The sequence below is a fragment of the Dromiciops gliroides genome, chromosome 4, assembly GCF_019393635.1.
Source record: "Dromiciops gliroides isolate mDroGli1 chromosome 4, mDroGli1.pri, whole genome shotgun sequence".
NCBI lineage: Eukaryota > Metazoa > Chordata > Mammalia > Microbiotheria > Microbiotheriidae > Dromiciops > Dromiciops gliroides.
In genome coordinates this window covers 137960307-137968102 of record NC_057864.1, presented here as the reverse complement: position 1 = coordinate 137968102, position 7796 = coordinate 137960307, and positions in this window count along the sequence as shown.

The window sequence follows — 7796 nt, the reverse complement described above, 5'->3', positions numbered from 1 at the left end:
TCTTTCAACTTACATATAAATTGGATTTAAGAGAAGCAGAGTTGTGTGAAGTTTTCAGCTTCATTCTCTTTTCCAGAGTCATCAAAGTCCAGTGGCAAGAAAGAAGTCAACATGAAAAGTGATAGATCAGGATGTAGTGGATAACTTTGGTATCTCTGTTGGCTAACCTAGCTCTATGCGCTCCACAGTGCTTGCTTCTGCTGCCTTCATGGCCTGTCGCAACAAATTGTTCTCATCGGCCCATTCAGCTGGGGGAAGTGTTCATATGCTTGGGGTAGATACCCCCCTAATTCACCAGTAGGTTTGAGGCCCCTCAGTTACCTTCAGCCTGTTTTTGCCTTTCTGCCAAAATGATATACCAGATTGTGGCCACTGTGCATGCTACAGCTTCTTGGAACCACAGGTTAGAGGTGGCTGAAAGGTGGATACTAAAGGTAGAAAGCAGCCCTGGAAAGAGCTCAGCATTCCTCACACCAGAAGTACCAGTCCTGCCTGAACACCTGTATTCCCTGAATGTTATGTGGGAATTAAGCTAAGGTTGTTTGTTTGTTTTTCCTCAAGTATTGAGTGGGGGAATGGGTAGGGTAAGGATGTCTATAATTTCATTTTTGCTTTATCTTTCAAGTGGATGTCCCTTTGTAAAAGCTAACTTATATTAATTGGTAAAAATGGAACTGGGGCACTACTCATTGGTTCTTTGTTTTTGTTTTTGTTTTTGGGGCAATTGGGGTTAAGTGACTTGCCCAGGGTCACACAGCTAGTAAGTGTCAAGTGTCTGAGGCCGGATTTGAACTCAGGTCCTCCTGAGTCCAGGGCCAGTGTTCTATCCACTGTGCCACCTAGCTGCCCCTACTCATTAGTTCTTAAAAGTTGAAGGAACACAGCTGGTGGGGGATAAAATTTATGACAGTAGAGACAACCCCAAGTCTGCCAAAACTCCTACAACCTACAATTCCTAGAGAGCAGATATAGCCACTTTGTTCTAGGATACCAAGCCAGAACATTAGAAAACTGGAAAATCATCCACAGGAAGGCAAACAGGATGATGAGAGACCTAGAATTTAGGCTATATATAAGGATTAATTAAAAAATAAAAGCAAACTAGGAGAGTTTAGCCCTCCACCAAAACAACCAAACAAACAAAACCACCAGATTTGGGGGAAAACAATAGTTATTTTCAAGTTCTTAAAGTACTATTGTATTAAATAGATATTACTTATTTTCTTTGTTCTGGTATATGAACAGAAGACTAAATGGGTACAATCTACTGGGAAGGAAATTTAGATCACATTTCCTCACAATTAGAACTATTAAAAAGGCAGGAGGGCTATAATATTCCATCTTTTTGTTGTAGAGGAGACGTTCATGAGGAATGAATTAGCCTTCGAGATATCTTGAGAATCATAAATTCTGTGATTCTGTGAATAACCAAAATCCTGAGACCAGTTAATGTGAGCTGCCGTGATAGTCCTTAAGATCCTTTCTGGTGGATTTCTAATATTTAAGTCTATCCATGTTTCTCTCTGTGATTCTAGCCCCTTTTCTCATTAGTGTGTTCATCCTGGAATTTCCATTATGAGAAAAGCCCAGGTCTCCTAACCCTCATTTGCCTCATGCTGAGCTTCTGACTTTCTAGACTTCAATGTCATGCCTCCACTGCAGACTCATCCTGAAATATCCATCAGCCTTTGTGATCTTCTCCCACCAGAACCTCTCTCTGCTATGGTGGTCCCTTTGTTCCATTGACAAATTTCTCCTGGGGTGTCCATTTTGAAAAGGGGTTCAAGCCAGTCAACCTCCATTCTATTTTTGAATTTCAACACCACCCCCTCACACCAGGTACCTCCCCATCTTTCTTCCCCTTTCAGCTTTCTTTTGTGTATTGTCTTCTCCTATTAGATTGTAAATTCATTAATGACAGATGTTCTTTCTGTTTGTATCTTTATCCCCAGGAGTCATCATAGTGCGTGATACATAGAAAGTGCTTAAGTGGTTGCTTTATCTTACCTTGCCTTTTCTTCCTTTTTTTTTCTTTTTTACTCTTTTTTTGGGGGGGAGGGGGCAGGGCAATGAGGGTTATGTGACTTGCCCAGGGTCACACATCTAGTAAGTGTCAAGTGTCTGAGGCCTGGTTTGAATTCAGGTCCTCCTGAATCCAGAGCCAGTGCTTTATCCACTGCGCCACATAGCCTCCCCTGGCCTTATTTTCCTTTTGCTGAATCTGAATTCCTAAACATGAAGGAAGATTGTCACTGAAATACTCTGCAGTCTTAGAAGGGTTTAGTGTATGGAATATGATCTGAAAATAATATGGACCATCTGCTTCCTATGTTCTAGAGTCTATTATCCAGAACCCTTTCCTTGAAGTTATCTATAGCACTTATTTTTAAAAGTGCTCCTTCAGTTTCTGTGAAATGTAATTTTTTCTTTCTAGTGTCTTCTTTGTGAACATTTTAAATCCTAGGATCAGAGGATTTTGATGATTTTCCACTTTACAAGTGAGGAAATTCAATTGAGGGGTAAAATAATGTACCCTATGTCAAATGTGGTTCTGGAAGTATTCTTTGGAGTCTTTATTATGAACTCCCTATACAAGATAATCTGAAAGCCTCCCAAAATTGCAGTATTTAGATAGTTCAGTTTTTTGTATAGAGGAAGCAGTGCACTTACTATATACTATATTGATTTTATTTAATTTTTTTTTTGGTGAGGCAATTGGGGTTAAGTGACTTGCCCAGGGTCACACAGCTAGTAAGTGTCAAGTGTCTGAGGTCAAATTTGAACCCAGGTCTTACTGACTCCAGGGCCAGTGCTTTATCTACTGTGCCACCTAGCTGCCCCTTATATAGATTTTTAATGTAAAATTTAAGTATCTGAACTATGACTGATGATAAGGATGAAAAGAGTACCAGACTAGGGGGTCAAAGACTAAGGTTTATACCCCATCTCTTCCATTTCCTACCTGTGAACTATGGGCCAATTACTTAGCCTCACTAGACCTTAGTTTCCTCTTATGAAAAATGATGAGGTTGAATTAAATAATTCTGAAGCCCCTTTGAAGTCTAAATCCCTTAGAAGCATGCTTCTAATAATCTCTCACATTCAAATGGCTTAATATCAGAAGAAGCTGAGGAAGTATAATATCTTATTGAGGCACAGCCTTTGGAACCTTTGGGCTATCAGAACTATAGCTCCTTTCTATTTAGGACTTCCTACTGTGTTTGCTTCAAGACAGAAGGACAGTTGCTCTGCAAAAGAATGCTAGAATGTAGGCTGACATTTTTTTTTCCCCAATAGATCACAAAGCAGTCAGTCTGATCTGCTCAGGTTTCAGGGTGGAGATCATATTAAATTACTAACAACTAGCACTTAAGAGTAGATTTACACTGCCTGCTGTTCAAGTTTAATGCCATCATAACCTTTTCAGTGGAATTCAATTTTATACAGTCCAATAAACATATATTAAGTGCCTACTGTGTTTGGATAAGCTATGCAGTTAACACTCTACTAAGGAGGTGAGACATGTACTTTGGAGGACAACAGTGGATTAGTAATTCGTGAACTTGGTTCAATAGGCCCATCCTGTCCTGATTCCATAACCACTAACATGGCCAACATGTACCATTCATACTGAGTTCCTGCCTTCCTCCCAGAGAGATAGGCCAGGCACGTACTTCTGTTCTGAGCCCCTGTCTTCCCTCTAAAAATACTCTGCCCAAGGTCATCCTGGGGAGGATATCACCTTGTAAGACAGTGATAAAATCCCCAGCCAAGGTCATGAGGCTTGGCTATACTTTTCCATCCTGTGGGAACTTCCCTATCACATTGACTCCAAGGGTGGGGGAAAAAGGAAGACACACAGACAGGCACAGAGAGATACACACAGCTTCAAAGTAATTTTCTACCTGCTTCCTATTGGCTACATAATTTTCCTCTCATGGTTTCACCTTGGGTCACTCGGCATTGGGGCAGCAGTCCTATCACGATGCATTCACAGTTTATAGGGCTCAATAATCTAAGGACTGGCATGGCATAGGATTAATCTAGTTTCTAGTTTAAGGTCTACAGAAGCTGTACTGTTGAAAAGGCTGCTAACCGGCATATTCTCCTGTGAATCTTGGCAATAAAACTTCCTTTATTCTGAAACAGTAAGTCTCCTATGTAATCATTACCCTGAACTTCTTAATTTGAACATGAGTACTGATTGACTGGTCTGGAAAATTATCCACATACACAAATAATTATAATCAATATCCACTGGTGCATGATAAGTACATTAAAGAAATGTAAAACATGTGAACTAAGAGGAAGAAAGCCTTTCTCCTCTGAGGGCATAAGGACATTTTTCATGTAGAAGCTGACATTTTAGTTGTCTTGAACTCTAATAGATAGGTAGGAATTCCAAATGTAAAGCAGGGAGGGAGGAAATTTCAGGTATTGGGAATAACATGAGCAAAAAGCAGAGAGGCAGGGAAATACAGTATATATATATGGAGAATAGAGAATAATCAAGTTTGGAGAACAGAATAAACTTGTGGAGAATTGTATAAGCAAAAACTAGAAAGCCTTCAAGTCAACTATCTGCCTACTATTAACAAGTGCCTACTATTTGTCAGGCATGGTGCTAAGTGCTAGAGATATAAGAAAGGAAAAAGCAGTGCCTGCCCTCAAGGAGTTCAGTCTAATGTGAGATAATATGTAAACAACTATGTACAAGCAAAGTAGTCTGAAAGGTAACCAACCTGTCATCTGATTGGGGGGGTTGGGGATTGAATGAGGAAATACATAAATTTAGACATTAATCAATATTCAATGAAGAATCATTGAGTATTTTTGAACAGAGGCATTATATGACTAGGTCTATCCATAGAAGAGGGGCAGCCAGGTGGTGCAGAAGATAGAGTACTCAGCCTGGGGTCAGGAAGAACTGAGTTCAAATGCAGCTTCAGACACTTAACTAGCTGTGCAACTTTGGGCAAGTCACTTAACTCTGTTTGCCTTAGTTTCCTCATTTATAAAATGAGCTGGAGAAGAAATGAAAAAGCACTCCAATATATTTGCTAAGAAAACCCCAAATGGGGTCATGAAGAGTCAGACATGAATGAACAACAAGTCCATAAAAGCAGTCCTCTCTTATATTTATTTAGGTCCCTTGCAGATTTAAGATCTGTGAAGGCATCTTTTTAATGATTTGTCAAGTTCATCTAATGGTTTGACGTTTATTTTTATTTTATTTTTATATAAAATCTATTGTTTTTATTTTGTTAAATCTTTCCTGATTACATTATAATAGTATTTTTAATTACCTATAAAGCTAGTTTTCAATATTTGTTTTTGTAAGATTTTGAGTTCCAAATTTTTCTCCTGCCTTCCCTTCCCTCTCCCTTCCCAAAGCCAGCAAACAATCTGTTATAGATTATACATTACAATCATGTTAAACATATTTTCAAATTAGTCATGTTGTGAGAAAAGAATCAGAACAAAAGAAAGAAGAAACAAACAAAAAACAACAAAAAAGTGAAATAGCATGCTTCAATCTTTATTCAGACTCCATGGTTCTTTTTCTGGATGTGTATAACATTTTCCATCGTGAGTCTTTTGGAATTGTCTTGGATCATTGTATTGCTGAGAAGAGCTAAGTCTATTGCAGTTGATCATCATATAGTGTTGCTACTGTGTACAATATTCTCTTGGTTCTGTTCACTTCACTCAGCATCAGTTCATGTAAGTCTTTCCAGGTTTTTCTGAAATCTGCCTGTTTATCATTTCTTACAGAATACAGCACAGTAGTATTCCATTTCATTCATATACCACAACTTGTTCAGCCATTCCCCAATTGATGGCTATTCCCTCAATTTCCAATTCCTTGCCACCACAAAAAGAGTAGATATAAATATTTTTGTAGATGTGTGTCCTTTTCCCTTTTTATAATATCTTTGGGATATAGACCTAGTAGTGGTATTGCTTGGTCAAAGGATATACACAGTTTTATAGCTTTTTGGGGCAGTTCCAAATGGCTCTCCAGAATGGTTGGATCAGTTCACAACTTTACCAACAATGCATTAGTATTCCAATGTTCTCACATCTCCAACATTGATCATTTTCCTTTTTTGTCATATTATCCAATCTGATAGGTATGAGGTATTGTGGTTTGATGTTTAAAAGGAAAGCAGAGAGGATCTAGTTCTCCTACATTTGTAAGAACTGGAGTGGTAATCAATAAGAAACAGTGGGAGCTGTCCCAGAGTGGAAAACTCGGCCTAATCTTTCAGATTTTGTAGCTATCTGAACCTTTTTCCTCCACGTGGCAAGGATATCAAAGGGCTAGATTTTTTTTTTTCTTTAAGTACAATGTAAGCTTCTAGAGCAGCAGGAGATAGTCTCCATTACTCTCTTTAGGCTTCTGCTGGCCAAGGTTGTGCAATAACTAGCTCGGAAAGTCTCAAAAGCTAATTGTTAAATTTTCAGTATGAGAATTTCACCTCAGATTAACTAAACCCTACAAATCAGGAATTGATATATTGTTTTGTTAATTTCCTAGATTTAATTGACAGAAAAATATTAATAATGTAGATTAAATTTAAAAGTTTATCAGACATTTTTAGAGAACTGGTTTGCTAAGCATTTGCCAACATACCATGGTTTCTGTGGTTTCTTATTTTTCTGATCTCTGATTTCTCATCTTCTCTTTTCATGTGTTTTTCTCTGATTTCCAATGCCTCAAATTAGGAACTCTTCCTGAGTAATGACCCATTTCTAACTGACTAAAATACCCAAAGCTAATGGTTCTAGCATGTGCTATGTTTGTATATGTTTATGTATACATATAGGGCATCTAAGTGTCACAGTAGATAGAGTACTGGCCCTGGAGTTGAGAGGACCTGAGTTCAAATCTCACCTCAGACAGTTATTTGGTGTGTAACCCTGGGCAAGTCACTTAGCCCCGATTGCCTTAAAATATCCGGGGCCATCTCCAGTCATCCCGATATATATCTTGCCAATGAACCCAAATGGCTCTGGAGGAAAGAGTGAGTTTGGTGATCTTGCACAGCCCTCCCTCATTTAAATCTAATTCAGTGCAAGTCATGACCTCACCCTGATGTCATGGTCCTCTTTGAGAACATAGGAGAAACAACAACATGTATATACATATATTGCATACATATATATATATACATGGATATTATGTAAATTTATACATGTATATCTCTATTATATAATACAATTTTCCCTCAAGAAATTCTTTGACAAAATTCTCATCTATATATATTCAAAATCTCAGATTATATATATATATATATATATATATATATATATATATATATATATATATATATATGCAAAGTGATGGACAATGGACAATCATGTCTTGTAGTATCCTTGTCTTCACTTAGGACTTTTGCCTGTGAGAGACTGTTATCTCTGATATCACAACAGTTTGTAGCTCTCCCCAAGGACTTTTATCTGATGGGCTGTGATTCTTTTCAGGCTAATTTTTTTTTATCAGTCTTGTACATACAAGTGTTTTGGTTTTTTTCTTCCAGCAACTAGAATGCCAGCATACAAAAGGGAGCAGAATATTACACATACACAAAAGATAAAGATTTTTGTGTATGAATCAATGAATCTCTACTATGTATAGCTTACCTTAAAAAATATATATATATATATATAGTAGATACAACATGCTACTTTCAAAACTACTTTGCTCACCTATTAATTATTTTGAACTTCATGTTCCTTTTTGTTTGTTTTAAATGCCTCAATAACTTCTTTCTTTGCTTTTTTTTTCTTTT